General features: G+C 39.8%; 1 protein-coding gene across 1 annotated transcript in view; it reads left to right on the top strand.

The window, feature by feature from the left end:
* The first annotated feature begins 201 nt into the window (after positions 1-201).
* The window catches only part of SLC7A11 (solute carrier family 7 member 11), a 113,788-nt gene continuing 94,861 nt past the window's right edge, over positions 202-19,128 (top strand). The window contains exons 1-2 of the mRNA XM_055796517.1: positions 202-726; positions 2,402-2,511. The gene's annotated coding sequence lies outside the window, so the exon portion shown is untranslated. The remainder of the gene's footprint in view (positions 727-2,401; positions 2,512-19,128) is intronic.

Below are 19,128 nucleotides of genomic sequence, written 5' to 3'. Positions count from 1 at the left end.
AACAATAATTTCAAGAATTGCAGCAGTTCCTTTATTAATAGTTTAACTTCACCGTTTCATCATTTTTGAAGAAGGTCCAAAATGCTGCTTTTCAGTGTGGTGGTTATTCTGTAAATAAAGCGGCCCCATACACACTTGCCTGATGTTTCTTCAGTTCTTTGCTGTGGTCCATGCCTGCTGAGCTGCTTCTAGTGGTATTTTTCATCCTTTTGCTGCTCGAGTTCTGTAGCCTTAGATGTCTACCTACCTAACTGTACCCTCCCAGTACCTTAGGCTAAACCAAAACTGTAAGTAATCTAAGGAAGGAGGAAAAAACCCTGTAAATGGCAATCCCCAGTGCACTCTGAAATCTCTGTCTCTTTCCTGACCACGTGCATTGCCAGTCTGGCCAGGGAGTGCCACTGCTCGTTCCTAGTCCACGTGCCTTGATTTCCTGTCCCCAAAACCTGAGCGAAGTGAGGCCACAGGAGAGCAGAAAAGCCTATTTGCTACAGTAAGCTGTCCACATCTCGATGGATGGTTTTAGATGTTGCCTAGCTGTCTACTTCCCCAATTATATATGCCTTCAGTCCTCAGACAGCTGCTGGGCACCTGTGTCTAATTGCATTTTCTTCTCTATAGGTACCTGTCTTTCATTTTCATCATATACTACAGATCTAATCCAGTCCATGATACTTCAAAAGGATTTCTCACTGAAGCATTTTGAAATGCCTTACAAAACTAGATGTGAGTAAGAGCCATGAGAGGTAATAGTGGAATGAGGTCAATGACTTTACACTTCCTTTTCTCTTTTTTTCTTGTTATATTCGGCTTGCTATTTCTAGGGAAGGTTTCCTCAAAAACAATGTGTGGATTTTGGTCTCCAAGAATGAAGTGCAATAGAGCCAAGTGTTGTCTCTCTGGGTAGATTACTCCATAGCTAAGGTTCTGCTTTTACAAATGATCTGTCATCAGATGATGAACATCTGATCATCTCCAGCTGTGGTATCTGAAATATATGGTGATGTATCTGAAATGCAGTGGATTAGCTGCTCTTGGGTTATTGATGAGCAAAAATACCAGAGTAACACCACCCCCCACCCCAAAATTCTCATGATAAAAGGAATTTAAGAAAAATAATTAAAATTTTTAAGATATATATTTGTATGTAACATTTTCATTGTAATACTGCTTAGAAGATGTTCTGGAATTTTGAGAACTGAGCAGTATCAAGGATCTTGAAGTCCACACGTACCAGATGAGACCAGCCATGAATTCAGTGGGCAGGCTGGGGGGCAGCTACTGCTGCTGACACCATTTCCACTCTCAAGTTTAGTGCTGGGCTCGCTGCTAGAGATCCGTATAAGACAGGCCTTACTGATCCTTTAGGCTATGCCTTAAACTCTGGAGCAGTGGTGTGTTGAATGTAAATACTATATCATAATATGTTTAGCAGAGGGCAGCAAAGGAGTTAAACGCAGCATACTATATACATTTCTGCATTTATCTACCCCATTGTGGGAAACAAGATATGAATCGAAAACAAATAAAAAATTCAAGCAGCCTGAGAAAATAGCGTCTTAACCTAAAAGTAAACACTCCTAAATAAAACTATAAATACTTCTGCATTTTCCAATACTGTGAGAGTATTGGAATTAATTTTTTAAAAAAATACAAATCTGTGTTGAAAACTACTGACAGGATCATAGGCTGTTCCTTCACTAGGTTAACGGCCTTTTTTCCCTACCCTCAAAGCAAACAGGCTCTTGAAAGCAATAAATAATTTATGGCAGAGAAGCTGTAATCATAGTAACATTTTTGCCTTGTTAGTGGAGAAAAGGTAACTTATATGTTGAGAGAAATGGGCACCTACATAACAGAAATAACCAGTACCTTAGGAAATGATGTAAATAGACCAGATGCCACATAGTGAGCATAAGAATAAGCAGCTCAAAATTTGAGGAACAGAAATAAATGTGACCCTCATCCTAGCAGGCTTCTGGACGCAGGTGTAACTTAATTCTTGTGAACATGTATGTGTAGCAGTGCTTGCCTGGGCAGGGTCTGGGTTTGCAGTGGCTCCAGGGTGAAGTAATCGCTGTTCTTTGTATGGTGATGCCTAGAGACCACAGCCAGAGCCATGGGCTCTCTGTAGGTGGGGTGGTAAAACACAAGTTGTAAAAGACAGTCCGAGCTGGAGTGCTTTGTTGTTTTTATCTCTCGAATGAATTCACTAAAATAGGTTGACTTACAGAAGACAGAGGGTCATGAGACACCTAGGGTCAGGTCAGCAGGGGTAGGGACAGGGTTTGCAGTAGCAATTGGAACAAGCAAAGCAGTGGGATATATTAGTGACACAGAATAACGTAGGAAATATTTAACTGGCATTATCTAAACATAATGCATCTTTCTTCTAACCTAGAATGCTACGTGCAGTTCCAGTTGCATTATGGCAGAAAGACATGGCAGAAATAGAAGACATTCAGAGGCCAATGGAAATTACTAGAGCCAGAGGGGCTACCAAGCAAAAAGGTATGTGTAAGACTTGCCTGACCTAGTTAAAGAAGGAGGACACAGGAAAAAGATGTTTGCAGTGAACGAAATATGAACTGGTATGGAGAAGCTCAATCAAATGCTCAGCTTTTACTCTTTCTCATGACAAAAGAACACAGGGATATTGAAATTAAAAGGCAACAAATTTAAAACAGATAGAGAGAAACACATTTTCATGCAACATTTATTTAATCTATAGAAATTGCTGAGGCAGGATGATGCTATTGCCAATAGCTGAGTTAGGTAATAAAAATGACGAGACACACATGAAAAAGAGTTCAGTCACACAAGCCAGGAAAAAAGTTACATTATATGAGCAATTAATCAGGTTTCAAGGGAAAAAATAATGATCAACTGCTGGGTGCAGGAAGAAATGCCTAAGCCTTGAGTTCTTAAAGAAGCAAAACTTCTCTTAAATTGAGTACAATTTGGTTTAATTAAGGCCTGGGTGATTGGCTTAATCATTCGTCCCTCTCCCCGTGACTATAATTAGGAAAAGGTATATTTAAATAAATGCCACTCGGTGCCTAAACATAGGATTTAGTGCTAAAATTTGTCTCTTTTGCTTCCATTCTTTGGGAAAATGTTCCTTTGAAAAAGTCGGCTAACATACCATGGTTACCCTGCCCTGTGATGTCCAAGCCAGTTTATGCTGATAGCTTTCACGGGGCCGTACTGTTACAGAACAGTTTTGGGCAAGGATCTGGGTATGAAGTCCTGCGTAGAGTCGTGCTAATAGATGAGGCTTCCTGCAGGAATTCAAAGCCACAGGGGTTGTATGGTAAGAAGAGAATATTTATTAGCATATTTTTGCTCCTGGGCTGCACAAGCTCTGTCATGTTGATATGATACCAACATTTTAATTAGAAAATTCCAGAATGGAGGCTTTTAGCAGTTATATGCTGTGGTATTATCCTTTTATTAATATAAAAAATGCATTTACAATTACCTACCCATGATGCAAAATCCAGTGAAATTACATTGGATGAATACAGACCTGCCTGCCTGCAATGTGTCATTAATAGCTAGTGTTAAAAATGATTTTGAAAGGAAAGCCACGGTATTCCAGTTTCTCACAGTACACTCAGAAATAAACCATTAAGTCAAAAAGACTCTGTCTCTTCTTGTCTCAGATCTACTTTGTATTACTCTGCCTAAAATTTGTTTAAAATGTAATTGCTTCATATAGTAAGCATTTTTGAAGCTACACTTACATCTGTAAACCATCTTTAAAGTTTTTAAGCATTTTTCTCATGAGGATGTCACGCAGGCTGTTTTGTATGCCATGATAGTCAGTAGTAATTTAGCTTTCTTCCTCTGAAAAGACTTTTCAGGACCTCATTTTGCAGACACTTGTGAAATGAATGGATATGAAAGCTGATGTGATTGTTTGTGTGTGAACATATCTCAAAGGTAAAATAGTCGCCACTGGATTCTCTTTGTAAAACAAGAAGTCTCGCATCTGACAGGCTGCTTACTCGCATCTGATAACTGACAGTTTCTTCTCCCAGCTCAGCCATGTACCAAAGCCTTTATTATCCTGCTACTGTCTTGCAGGTCAGAGGCTGCAGAACAAATTATCGTGATAAATGTCAATAGTTAATTTAACTCCCATTAAAATTTTCTGTGTCGTAAACCTTAAATTAAAGACTAATGGCATCTCTTTTATTATTCTCCCTGGCAGTAAAAACAGTATTACATCTGGCTTCAGCTCACAGGGAAAGGATGAAGTGGCTTGGAAAACTGTGGCAAAAATATAGGAGCAGAGGGTGGTGGCCTACTGCTTTTCATGGTTACCTGATAGTCTGTCCAGCACTCTTGGCAAGAAGGCAGCTGATCCACTCTGCTGGATCCTGACCCTGCCTGGTGGCCAGCGACCTTGCAGCGTGGCTGGTCTCCTGTGGCTCAGGGAGCTGTGCAAGTAGTCAGACCTCTTGGAGCTGTTGGAAATTCCTGAAGGTATCACTATTAATTGCAGTCAGCTATAAGGAACCGCGTGGAAGTTTTCTCCCCTGCTACCACATTAAGAAGGAAAAGAGAACTAAATTTTTTATATATTTTTTTTTTGTTTTTAATGACATACATGAGCAGAATCGGCATCCCGTTTTGCAGATAACACAAAAACTCAAATTCATATTGGTGCCGCTTAACTCCTAGTGAGATTTTAACTCTGTTCACTGGGGCTGGGCTGGAAATAATTTTAAAAATCATTTTAGCCATTACTTTTGTGCAGTACCTGCCTCTGTTTCAAAGAATTATGTTTTCAAGTTCATTCCTTCCTTCAAAGAAAACTTGCTCTAAAAGGCTGCTCACCAAAACCTGTGTAGAATATGGACTAGAATGCTTGTGTAGAGGGAAGAAATCTATAAACCAGTCCAAAACTAAGGGAGCTGGAGGACATCGATGTGGAACCTATTTTCCCAGTGACTCCTCTGATTTGGTGCTGTCCAGGCAACTATAGCAAATTTGGAGTTTCTGACAGAATGAAAGATGCTTTTCTCAGTTTAATAGGTAATGTCTTAAATCTTAATGTTGGAGTCTATCTGGTTTTATTGTTAGTCACTTAGAAAATATGAGTCTAAACATGTGAGCAAGACATTGTCTAATAATATGTGCTTATTTTTCACTAACAGTTTCAGTCCCAGTAGGCACATTGGAAAAGGCGCAAGCCCATGATTCAGGCTGAAGTCATGAGGTATGACTGTGGTCACTTCCCTTCATTGGGAAAGTACTGTATGCTACTGGGAAGGCAAGCATAGAGCGGTGGGCATCTGTGTGATGTGCCCTCCCACAAACTTATGCAGAGGTCAACAGTGCTGTTAGCAACGTCAGTCAGATCTTGGCATTCTTGACTATAAACGCGTGAAAAACAACAACAAAAAAAGAAAAATGAAAATTCATGAGAATGAAGCATTTATGTAAGAGCACCAGAGGCATTCCCTTTCTCTGCAAATGGCAAACCCTGACCTGGCGTTAGACATTACACTGAGGAGGTTGTGCTACACATCTCGTTATGACATTGCACCTGTGCTGTCAAATCATCTTTTTGCCACTCATGTGGTCTGTAGCGGTGGTCAGCCGTCATGCTTATGGATTCAAGGACAGAATGGCTGGTTTATGCAAGTGTTTTGCCATCGTCTCTTCATTGTGTCATTAGGTTAGGGATTAAGTATCTTGTGATTAAGGTTTTGAGAAGTTATAGTCAGTTACTGTTAACTCTTGATAGATGTAGATATTTTTTTTAAAAATTAACTGTCGTTCAAAACGAAATTTAAAGTTATCTGGTTTTTATATGTGAAAGTTACATTAGGATTGAATTTTTTTAGACATTAAAGGTTTTAGGTTACTTACATTGGCTTAAGGTCTGGTTGGTTAATTTTCTATTTTATTTTTCTGTCTGTCTTGAGAAATAAATATTAGGCATAGCTGAAATCTTCAGCTTTCTGTGTTTATGTCACACATTGCTAAGAACTTTGAGGATCCTTTGAATCTTTACTGAGTGTTTTAGAGTATAATAATTAAAAAAAAGTGGTTGAAAGCTGAACAACGTTCTGCTTTAATCCATTTGTCATTAGCCTTTAAAGTGAGTTTTACTTTTTACCAGGAAGGTAATTTTGATAGAACTATCATTCTGTACTTATAATCTATGAAAGTTTTTTACGAATTTTGATTATCTCATTGAGGAAATCATAAATATTTAGTGTTAACGTTTAACTCTATGTCATGCAATCTTGATTTTTCTGTTGAGACAGCTTACTTGATGAAGCACATGAGTTAAGAGGTAAAGGTTGAGCAAAAAGGAATACTGTTCTGAATGGTTCTAACACCACAACTTCACTATAACTGACGTTATAGCATTTTCCTGTTGCCTCCACAAGTGCCCTGTGACAATGCAAGGCTTCATTTTTCTTTCTGTGAACCCACACATTCTTTTTTGTTAGACTGCAGCATGTTTGTGAAATGAGGACAAAACTCTCAGCGCAGTGTTGGAGCAAATTTGTTTTGTGAATCTGAAAGGTCTGAAAGAGAGGAGCTTTATTTGGCTCCCTCCATTGTGTCTCTATTGAGTTGCCAGCAGGTCTTTAGTCAGTGTTTTTCCATGTCTTTTTCCACCTATAGTCTGTTCAGAGGTTCACGGTAACCAGAGTACTCCACTGGTGTAATTGATCCATTGTAGAGTACAGGAAGAGTTGAAGAAAATATGAGCAAAAATCCATCCAAGAAAAATAGTTACAGGATTTGGAGGAGACAGGTAGGGGACCTTGTTACCTGTATGTGTGGTTCCCATTGGCACTCTGCTTTCTGTATTTTCCCTGCTATAAAAGGAGACCCTCATCAGCTGGCACTCTTTAACTTTTGGAAAGTTCGAGTTCTCGAGTATATTATCTGTGTAGCCCCTGTGTCGTATAGCAGAACTCATCTCAAATGGGTAACCTGGTCAGCTGTCTGTGGTTTGGATTTCTTTTTTTTTATTGGCATACAGGAAGAATTCTCGCAAGGTGGAAAAAGTATCAGTGGATTCAATCATTTTTATTTTTTCTGTTTGTTTTAAAATAGAGCATTATGGTGATATTAAATTTTCAGGATGCTTTGAATGTTTGATCTGAAAATGAGAAAACCTCATAGACTTTGGAATGAAAGTAACTGATACTGGAAGGGGATGAAAACATAAATGCTACAGAAATATTGTAAAATATTTGAATATTGTGGATGAAATATTTTTGTGAGTAATAAATAGGACTTAGGGTTCTCTTGGGGTTTGAGCCTCTCATTTCTAATGTATCAATTCTTTCTTCTTTTGAAATATATAGAGAAAGTGCTAAGGTAGCCACCTTTCTTCACAATCTATTATTTGAAAATAGGCAATTAGGAGAGCAAATAATTTAATATTAGTTGACAGATCATTAGCCTGTAATACAAAAAGTAAGAAAAAGCAGGAGCCTAAGGAAGCAGTAGCTATATTTGGAGTTGAGAAAGAAAAAAGATCTTAATAGTGAAGCAAGGTAATAGCTAGAGGATAGGTGCAAGAAAGGAGAAAATTGCTGGTACACAAAAAATTTGGACTGTGTCTCACCACTGAAGCTGAGTCAGCTTGAATCTGAACACTAATTGGCACTTGTAGGTTGCTCTCTGTACTTCTCCTTCATGACCTGGACCTGTCCCTGGTGATGGTACGTGCTGAGTACCTGAGTGAATGACAGCTGTGATGGGCAAATGTGGGCCTTGTTTCCCAGAGGTCTGGGTCTTTGTTAGGAAAAATGTGGTTTAAATGACTGAAAATAGAGTCAAGTTCTGGTGAAGATAAAATAGCTGGAAGCTTTAATGTGCTAAGATTAGATTTATACATCCTCCTACCTCAGGAGAGAGGAAATGGGAGGGTGTGTTGCATGAGGGGGTACAGCCTGGAGCATGGGGGTGAGATGGGGGTTTCATGGGATTGATGTAGGAAGCCGGACAGTCCCATGAGTAGCTTTTTAAAACAGGTTTTCTTGTAAAGAGTGGTATAGGGCCACCCCAAACCTACAGTCAAACTCCCTTCTAGACCACGTAATTCATAGTATGGGAACAAACCTTACTACAGATCTTCCATAATGAAGAAGGAAAGGTGTAGGAAATACCTACCCTGCATGTCAAACCGCTGCCAGACCTGTGCGTGGCAATACATGTACCACCTGCGTGAAAACCGTTCCAGTAGATAATAGCAGCAGCAGGAGATGAATGGCTTATGACAGGGAAGAGCACATTCAGCAGGAAAAAAATTAAAGATATGGTTTTCTTTCTGGAATTTATGAGATCACAGCAAAGACTGGGCTGGAACTAATAACTAATCAATAAAATGCGTTCTATTGTTAATTTGGGGGGGTTTAATTTTGTGTATGATAAATCTCCAGCTGAACGGTCACTACCTGAAATGCAGTTTGCTAAATACTACACTGTGATTTTTGCTCGCTTTTAATTATAACTAACTATAGTTAGAATAATAATTTTTTAAGTATTTTTCTCTTATTTCACTTTTTCAAGGAAAAAGCAAAAAACTTTTTAATTAAATTGAAATAGAAGAGAAGTTTGTTCTTCCCTTCTCAGTGTTCATTCAGAATGCTTACCTTTTGTTGAATTTTCTTGTCTTCTCTCTCCGTATTAAAGGTTGTCTTTAATTACTTTCCATTTCTTCATGGCAGATTATTAGGAGGTAGAATCTGTAGTGGTGATTAAAACAAATGTGAGGTTTTCTGTATTCTCTCAGAAACCTGGGTTCTGAATACTTTAGAATAATAGGCAGTTCTTGCATATTATCTAGTTATATGGGGGGGTTTGATATGTGGTTTGTTGTGGTTTTTTTGTTTTGTTTTTGGTTTTTTTTTTAACAAATCTCTGGGAGAATAAAATAAAAAAAAGAATAAAAAACCTGCTCTGTTTATGGTTTACAGTTCCTATCCTGCAAAGACATTTGCATAACAGTGTAGTAGCTACTCACAGTTTATGAACTATATACCCTTCTGAGTTTGAAGTGCATTTTTAGAGAGGCCATTTAAGATAGCTTCTTGATTGCTGGTTGGAAATCTAGTTATGTGAGATTATTCTATAGACACAGTTTAGTATAGATCTCATTAAAAATGATACGTGTAACACATATCCTTCATTTAAAATAAGGACATGGAATTTCAATGACATGTTTGGACAGACTTTGCATTGAAAAATGGAGATAAATAATAGACATAGATTTATGGAGGAAAGACATCTTAGCTGGAGAACATGTAAAACACTTGATTAGTAATGGAGCCTGTCCCTCCAAAATCTGAATGTAGTGTAAACATAATAGGGCATTTGTGGAAAAAAATTGGAGTAGTCTTTTGAGTCAAATGATAGCTGACAAGACTAGGAGCTCTCAGCGAGACTATTCCCTCCGGTTATTTTGATTTTTTCTTTTGTGTTATGTTCTCTGTGTGTACATTTATGGTTGTTGGAATCTGAGACTTCTCTGACAACTCTGTCCCTCTCAGTCAGATGAAGTCCCTGCTTATGGAGCGCGTACAGGTGCTCTCGGGAAACTGCTTGTGCTGGGCTTCATCTCATGTCTCTGAGCATGATGCCTGAATTAGAGGCAGTTGCCCTAAACTCCCTGTGCAGTCAAAGGAGAGAAAAATGTATTTTTAGTACACGATTCCCCCAATCCAGTTCCTTCTGATCTGTGCCCTGTTTCTTTCCATTGACTCTTCCAGGAGGATATGGGGTACCAGATGCAGGTACCTTCCCTTTGTCAGAGGAATGACACGAATCTGTAGTAAATAACATCTCTACTGGGTGGCATTCATGCATATTTCATGAACCGCTTTCTTTCACTGATACAGGAGAGCAGAATAGAGCAGGAGGCATCTTATAACACTAATTTTGAAGGAAATTAGATCCTCTAAATAGGTAAGTAAATAAATAGTTTGGCCCATAATTTAATTTGAAATTGAAGTTCTCAAACACAACTTCCTCAGCTTGTGCTGTTTCTCGATGAAGTGCTGCTTCTGTGCACATGTACAAATTCTTTAATGCATGAAAAATGGCTTAGACCCAAATGAAATCCTACAAGTTCATTCTAGAACTTTTTTTTCTATGTGTTTGTGTGGCCCAGATTTCCTGTGTTATTTTGAGTTTGCTCAGCTGCAGAGTACAGGTTCAGAGAAGTTTTGAAGTTCCTGGTACCCTACCGATATGAACTATAACCACAAAAGAGGGGACCGAGTTGGCATTACAGGTAACTGAAATTTTCTAGTGAGTGGAGATGGGCAGGGATACTCTGTACTTTTAATTTCAATTAAAGATAATCAAAACTTTCTTGCCTGTTAATTTGTGAGCTATAGAATTATATTTATATATATATATATTTAGAAAAGAAAAGGTAAATCAGACAACTCTGCTGAAATATTGTCTTAGTGCTGGAACTTTCTGAGCTAGTCTCGCTGGAAAATATCAGTTGGGCTTTTTGTATTTTTAAAACTGATATTTCAGGCTGCAGAGATACACCCTTTGTGTCTAGAGTGGGCCCAATAGTTTGTGCTTGAATTAGAGGCACTTGATTTGGGACAAAAATCTGTTGTGACTGGTTCTGACTGGTTTATGCAGACTCTTGTAAAGATACAATTCTCTACAGTTCTCCACTTGTTCTCTGTCATACATAAAAATCAATTTCTTGCCTTTTAATTGTATCATGAATTCATATAAAAACTCTACAAAACTATAACCTAATTTAAGGCTTATTGTAAATGTCATTCACAATGATACTCTTGTGTCAAAATTAACTTCACCACTGGTTTTTCTCCACCATGTCAGGGAAGTATATGACCTGTTGATGAGTGCCAATGTTTCATCAGAGACCTCTGCAGTTTTCTGAAAGCCCTGACTTCTGGAGGGGATACCCTCATTTTTTATTAGAAAAAGAGGAGTGTGTGTTTTATATCTCTTGGCTCAGCTGCTCTGCAGGGAAAAGCCTGAAAATATGAACTTAATTTCTCCTCAGTGTCCAGACACCACAAGACAAAGGGATCCGTCATGAGAAAGATGTTTTTAAAAGGCATGTGAGGTAGGGGATTGTTTCAGGAGGGGTATAGGCTGATTAATGGATTTATAATGCCAGGAACTGGCAAGGCTGGCTGTGTTGTGGAACTGAATTCAGCCTGTGCAACTAGAGGCACAGAAATGACTTCTCCCTTTTATCTTGTGTGTGACAGCTAACAATTTAATCTGCTCTGTTTGTTGTGCAGGTCAGATGCTTTTCCTGGTTAGTAGATTACAGGAACAAAGAGGGCTTGTGCTTGTGAAACAATTACTCTGATCCTCTGATTGTTTGTGTGCTATAAAGTAAGATAATCTTTCAGATATTAAACAGATGCATTTAGATTCTCAATTATTTGTCACTCAGCAGTGTGCTGGGTGTTCTGATTGCTCAATTGAGGGCCTGTGCTTCATTTGGAGGTCACCTTAACAAAAGGAGGTGTCGTATGAACAATAACTCGATGTGCCGCTTTGATCAGTCACTTATGCAAAGTTACTTTGCTTCTCTTTCAAAGAAAATTCTTGCTGAGGTATGTGATGTGAGGTTTGCAGGAGTCTTGGCTGATTCAGGTTTAGCTATTGTGTAAAACAGCGCTGGGCATGACCACAGTCTCTTCTGATCCTTGTATCTCATATACCAGCTTGTAAAACTTCAGCAGGAATGCGTGAACAGGGAGGAATGGACTGGAAGGGACACGAGCTGGATTTTCTTCAGTGCCTCTTTGTTCCTGGTGGGATGACTGTTTGCAAAAGGAGCGGTATCTTCTCCCCTTTGATAAAAGGGAGACGATAACTCCTTCTGTAATACACATTTGTTTCCTTTGAACTCACTCTCTTTGTCACTTTGGTTGCCTCCTTCTCATCATGTCCATTGTTTTACGAGAGTTTTGTTTCCGTTTGGTTGTTGGTGGCCAGAGGAGAGGAACTGAGCTCTCATGTCGGGGAGGGAGGACCAGGCTGGCAGATGTGCAGCACTGCTGGCGGTGCAGATTGTCCAGGCGCCGTCAGCCACTGCTGGCATCGCAGGGAGTTTTAGAGAGGCCAGTGCTGGTGGTGTTTTACTTTAGTCCAGATGGAGGCTTAATCCTCATAGAGAAGTGCATCAGAATGGCAGCTGAGGCTGTTCCTGGCCTCCTCTCCTCCTTCCCAAAGAGCTCTGAGGGCTGCTGCCGTGTGAACTGAAACGTTCCTCCTTTACCCCCACTACTGCCTGATCCCCAGCACAGAACATCCTTGCACAGTTGTGTGCTCATGAGTGCAGGCCTCCTTTGTGCCCTGTCTCACTCTTTGCTTTAAAGGTAGGTGCTTCAGTACTCATTCCCTGGCTCATCCTCTCTGCTTCTCTTTTGCTTGCTTTTTTAAGGGTATCAGCTTGTATGAGAAGAGGAAATGGACAAGTGGCCCCATTAGAATTGCTGCACAAATTGACACCGCATCATTTCCATGTTTATGCTCAGATAAACTTTGATTTCTGTCAGTTTTATTTTTCAGACGGTGTGACTAAAACCTGACAGTGTAACAGAGCGCTCAAGACACAAATAATGTGCTTAAACAGTACCTTGAATTCACTGGTTCATTAAATAAAGGCTGAAAAGAGTGTGCCAGTCCAAAATCAGAATGTCCCGTTTGCAGTGACTTGGATGCTCTGTTGCCTTTGTCTCTCTGTGCTTTTCAGGGAGTCTTTAAGTCACAGGAAAACTACTTTTGCTTGGCTCCCCCATTGCTTTGGATTTCTAACCCCAGGGTAGCTGGAGTTCACGCATTCAGAGTCTCGCATAACTTATTGTCTTTGTACTCTCATTTGTTCTCATTAGTATGTCTCTGATAAAGAGATTAGATATCCACATGATTAGAAAGAGGCTCAGCTTTATGGAAAACTATTCCTTCTCCTTGAAGGGTGGTGGGATTAGTGTTGTCTAGCTCCTTGGCTGGCACCATTTCTTTCTCCATCTTTTCTCCCCAGATATTGCACTGTCAGGAAAGGGAGTGCAGTGGGAATGTCACCAGTTGAGAACACTTAGTCCAAATAACTGATTTTGTGGCTTAAGATACAGTGGTTTTAGGGCTATGTATAAAACCGATGAGGCATATAGACTATTAGGGGTTCTGAAGGTCTCAGGATGTGGCTTATTTTTTCTAGAAATGAATCAGTTGGGATATAAGTATAAATCTGTCTTCTGGCCAGTCTCTGTAGTATAGTCCTTGTGCTTCTGGGGAAAATGTTTGGTATTTCAGAGAAGAAAGTAGTAGTACAAAATGCAGGAAAGCTTGTTCTTCATATCGACTAAGGGATGTTGCAGATAAAGCAGCAATACAATTTACTGATTTGTGCACGTTGTCATATTCATGTTAATTTGTTATCATTTTTGAAGTGGTAATATCCTTAAAATAAGTATAGGTGTTTCTAATTGGTTTAATTTAAAAAACTGTGTTCCATTCCTCTCTTCAGCTTTCATGCTTGCACCTCAGACATATTGCAGTGAAGAAACTTGGTTTGTTCTTCCAGACATCGTCAGTTATACCCAGGATAGGCTTCTGACCTAATACAGCATATATGCTTGTTCTGGACAAAATAGATAACACTTAGCTATTTTTAGTAAGCCTCACTCTTAGTCCCTTTAAGTATGTCAGTAACCTGAAATGAGGATTGCCTGAAATCACAAGACTGGGATCAGAATTAGAAAGAGTATTAGGAAATGGAAACTTTAATGTTATGTCACTTATCTGTACAGAGTTCGCAAGAGAACAATATCACACTGAGGCTGCTTTTCCTACCTACCTCACCAAAGGCAGTTCTGAAATAATTTTTATGGTGTTGTACTTGAAGGCTGTGATTGAAAGTCTCTTTGCAAGTATATTTTGTTAAGCAGGCAAAAGGTGATGCAAGGACACTCGGAAACTGCTTTCCATTTTGCCATTGGTAGGAGATGGGGTTGTTTAGCAATAAAGATTACTAAACAGGCAACTTACCTACGCACTGTCTCTATCTTCTCACTACAATTACATACTCACACACACACCATCTTGTTCAGAAGAACTGACTGCATACAAATAAACTGCAAAATGATTTCCAAAGCTATTGTAAGAAAGGAAAACAATGTTCATGTTTTATCTTGTAATTCCTTCTTATCAATCACTGGCTTTTACCTCATGTTTATTATTCATACAAGGGGTTGTAAGGTGGGCCATCTTTCCTTTTTTATGTAGGACAGATTAATTTTCTGGTCATGGATTATAGATATGAAGGGCTTTTGTTTATAAACCCATTATGTAAACTCTTCACCCTGCTTGTAGTTTATAAAGCATAGACAGCATGATTCTCTCCCCACTTATATAAGCCTTAGTCTGCTGTAACTCACGGGAATTCACTGAAGTTATTCCTGGTTTACAGTACTCTGAGAGAAGACTCAGAGAATACTTAGCTTCAGGAAAATGGAACAGCTTTACAGTTCACTAGTACCTGGCATTATGCATTCCCAGAACCTTAAAATTACACGTGTCTTGTGGGAAACCATTTTCTTTGTCAGAACGATGTTAATGGAATTTGCTTTGGAAATCGGGAATCCACATCATTCAAATGCTAATCTTCCAAGTCTCTGCCACATTGGATTTGAAGTGCAATGATGTCTGGAGAAGAGTACATTTTTTTTTTTTTTTCAGCCTGTACTGCTTGCTTTTGGAGCTTGTGGATTTCCAAGGTTTTCACCCCAGTGTTCATGGAAAGGAAACCCCGATGTGCAGGCTATATCCAAATTAGATGCAAAGTTGTTATTGCTGGTATTGCTTATGAAAATGCTGCTGTGAAATTGTGTTTTGTACAGGACCCAGTTCTTCATAGCTCTGGAGATGGTGGGTTAGGGAGTCTTTTCTCGGCTACCTCTGAAACTGACTTGGTTACTGGACATTAGCTTCCTTCAGAAATCCTTCATGAATACTTTTGGTAATATCAGTATCTGTCTCTTAGACCAAAGATTGAATTAGTGTCTATACTGTAGAAATTGTTAAGGATGACTGCACGGGATGGGTGGCATCACCTGACTGACCTACCACTGCTTGTGTTGCCGTTGCCATGGGCAGGGAATCCTCTACTCCAGATTTAGCCAAAGGGCACCATTCACATGCTCCCCTTCCTTTTCTCTTTTGCTTTTTGTTGCGTTGCCTGTTTTGACTGCACAAGTCAGGGGTCCCTAAGGAAAGTCACCTAGCAAGATCATTAAAGCACTGACTCATGTTAATAATAAAGTAAGAATATTAGTAGATCTGTATTTACTACCTCTGACAGAAATACACAGGGAGCAGAAGTTACTGAATACTTGGGAGAACGTTTAGTTAACAACATTGCATCCTTTTCAGAAAATCGCTTCTCTGACTAGTGTCTAGTCATTTTTTGCATGACCTCTGTATCCTACTCGTCATCTTGGTATGTTTTTCCTACATTACTTGTCCACACAGTGCTCTTCTGTTGCATTATTAATGGTAACCTTTTCCCTGCATGCTGTCTTGTTAGTCAGCCATTGTTTTGACCTCCTGGCCTGAGTTATCCAGGAGGAAAATGTCAGTGGACAAACTTGTAGCTTGTTTGGTGCCCCTTCAAGAATGTTGTTGTTGTTGTTTTGTGAGGTTTTTTTCTACCTGTGGTAATTTATAGCAACTGCCACCCTTGAAAGTGCAGCGCGCAAAGGTGAGCGTATAATTATGGCTAAAGGCAGATCCCTGAAATGTTGAGCTTTGCCTTGGTTCTGTGGTTTGCATCAGAATTTCAAACAAGGCAAGTCCATGATCTGGGAGAAACAAAACAGCAGCAAGGAGCCCATAACCAACTAACCAACTGACCGACACAACCTCCTGCTTGACCCAACTTATGATCAGAGAAAAGCAAACACAAAAGCTGTCTCTGGAGAAATGTTTGTCGATGGCAGCTAGCATTTGTCTTGTGCTGCCATATCTAAGCATAACCAGTGGATTAAGGTTTCCTTTTTTTCCTTAGGAAGTGTATGATTGCCTGATGTTCACCAGTGTTTCTTACAAAGTAGCTGCCAATCTGCTGGGAATTCCATATCAGAATAATAATTGCAGGATTATTGTAGCTCTGCTGGACGATGTTACTTTCCCAAAGCTTCCCCTGAGCTTTGAAGTCCTTTGTGAGTCTTTTTCTTAGATAGAGAAATGGAAAGAAATACTTGTTTTGCTCGTCTAGCAATCCCTAGATAGGAGAAGGGTTATGAATATTAAATTTTCTATCTGGATGTATTTTCACTCTTTTACATTTGCCATTTTCCAATAAACACTTCATTGTAATGAATATTATTGAAGGCTCTGGCATAAGATCACTAGAAGTAGCAATAAGTATTTGGAGCTTAACGTTGAGCTGGTCTAACAGAAGACTGTTTTTTGTTGACTCCAGTAACTTTGGATCATGCCCTAAGTGCTCTCTCAGACTTTCAATGTCTGCTCATCTTTCCAACGAAATCTGATGATCTTAGTATAACTGCGAGGCTTAGAGTGTCTGAAGAGTGAGAATAAAAGGAGGAACTGAGTTATTTGACAATAGATCTGATGGAGAAGGAAAAGAATAATGTTGTAGGAAAGAAGATGTAATCTTAAATATTTACTGCTCTGTTGTCAATGTCTCTGGACTGATTTAATATGGCATTATAAAAAAAAATAAAGAAAAGTAAATTGTGCCAGACACACTTTCATTTTATAAGAAAAAATAAATTTAGCTGCAATCCAGTAACGTTTAGGAAAGTAACAGTTATTGTCTTGTATAAAGAACCTAAGATCAATATCACTAACTTTTTAAAGGGACCTAAAGTTGTGCTTTTATTATATGTTATAAATAATATTGTCCTTATTATTGTGTCCTCAGGCAAACAGATCAGGAACTCTTTAAGGAGCAGAATTTGAGTTCAGTGTGCTCAGGTTTTTGCTGCCTGTGTCTAAGCTTCACATACTTCTATATCCTTATTGTGTTTGGATTTTTTTCTCCAAAAATGTTTACCTCCTTTTTTTTTTTTTGGAATGGCTGGCTGTCTTTTTTACGGTTACTTCTTTGGCCCTGATATAGTTAAAGAACAAAATATTGCCTTCGGAATATTCATTTTAAACTAAGCAGAGATACAGTGCCTGTGATAGCTGCAAAACTGCAATTTTTCCATTATTTTGGTGGAAGAACAAAGTTGTAAAGTCACTCGTGTAATTTTATGTGTAAATGATAGTATTTTGTGTGTGCAGTTATGTGGAAATCTGGCCTTTTCCTGCTGAGCACGTGGCTGTTGAAATAAGTGCATAGGTTGGAGTTCCTGGTACTGCTCATGTACAATTTGAAAGCACGTTTGTGTATCAGCGCACTCCATAGCTCGGTACAGGATTCGTACTGAGACAGAAGTGGGTCCTGAGTGATTTTATAGCCACCATGACCAGTCTTTTTCTTCTAGCCAGTGAGTGGTGAAGAGCCCGCAGGTCTTGCCACCTCCTCAGACCTGGGATCAGAATTTCTGGGCAAATGGTACCAACCTGCCTGCTTAAGAGTGCGGGCAATTTTCAGGCAGGACAGAAGCGAAGTTGTTATTTGCACCCACATAAACCCTGTGTGAGGCGTTGAAATGCTTTACCTGTCAGTGGCCAGCCTAACCTAGGGTGGTGTCCCAAGAGCTACCAGTGTCAAAGAGTTCTGAGAAAGTTGCAAAAACCACACTGGAAAACTTTTCCAGAGATGAAGCACAGCTTCTCATTAGCTGTTTTCTATGTATTATTGTCTGTTGGGTATATTTTCACGCTGATGGAAGGATTTATTTGGGATTTATATGGATACTGTTAGATCAACATCCCCATACCTTTGTCTCTTCATGTTTTTACTTTGTCAGTTAGATTTAAACATTAAACTGCCCTGACTGCCAATTTAATTACATCTTATTACTGACTATTTTCTGGCAGTAGCCTGTCTCTGACTGTCCAGGCTGGCTTCTAAAGGGAGCTAGTTAGAAACATAGCTCCAAGGGCAAGGATTAGAGAGGAAAGATTCTGATGAAGGATCTGTGCTGAAGGAAGAGATAGTGGTCAGTATAGGCAGAGCAAAAGAGTATGATGCTTTCCCCATCAAAATACTGAATCGCAGCATAAAAGGACACATGGTTGTGTTTGGGTTTGTGCTTAAAGCAAGGGCTGAGCATCTGTGTAGAGCTTAAATCTCCCTGCTCCTGTAAATGCTTCCCCAAATCGCTGTCCTTTTTGAAGCCTGGAGCAGATTTGCCGATAAGACACAAATCAGTCCTTAGGCAGAGAGAGCAGAACCACCCTCCTACGCCAGGGCTTGCTTCCAGGAGGGACCACCGCCATCCCGGTCCTCTGGCATGGCTGGACACTCAGCAGGGCTGGCGGCTTTATCAGGAATGCAGCAGTGAATTAGCATCAGACGGCTAAAGCTGTTACTGCCCGTAGCTGTCTGCTCCACCCCGCCGGTGGTAAACCAACTTTGATGTCAGGTTACTTGAAATGCCGGGCTGAAAAGCAGGGTGAGTTGGGATTTGATTCATGAGTAGATCAGACATCCCTGCCTTGGGGGCAGCAACATCTGTTAGGCAGGTGGGGAGGAAGGCAGGGAGTGGTAGCAGCTTCAGCTGTCCAATTTTCATCTGCTGCTGCATGTCTGTCAGAGCCCTGCGGTCACAGGTTGCCCTTGATTTAAATGTCCTTCCCAGACTAAAAGTTGCTGCTCGTTGTTCTCAATGGGATTGAGGTTTACAGGATCAAAGGTTCTGGCTTTGCTTGACATATGGCCACAGGCCTATTGCAAAAGCGCACTCTTCCTATCAGATGAGCCTGATGCTTTCTCCAGCCCTCAGCACGGCGAGAGGGAGGACTGCACTTTGAAGCTCCAACAGTTGCCTTTTCCTCCTGCTTTTTCAGCTTTTCTGACGTCTTCTGCACCTTACTGGATATGTCAATACCTGCATTTAATTTTACAAAGCTCGGGCATTTTCACAGTAAAAAAGTAAGGGATGGCTTGGGACACACACAGATGCAGAACTGGGAGAGGGTGTGCACTCCTGCCCT

The sequence above is a fragment of the Falco peregrinus genome, chromosome 2 (assembly GCF_023634155.1).
Source record: "Falco peregrinus isolate bFalPer1 chromosome 2, bFalPer1.pri, whole genome shotgun sequence".
In the NCBI taxonomy this organism is placed as follows: domain Eukaryota; kingdom Metazoa; phylum Chordata; class Aves; order Falconiformes; family Falconidae; genus Falco; species Falco peregrinus.
Note: the sequence above shows the minus strand (reverse complement) of the source record. Positions and strands in the feature narration are given on the sequence as shown.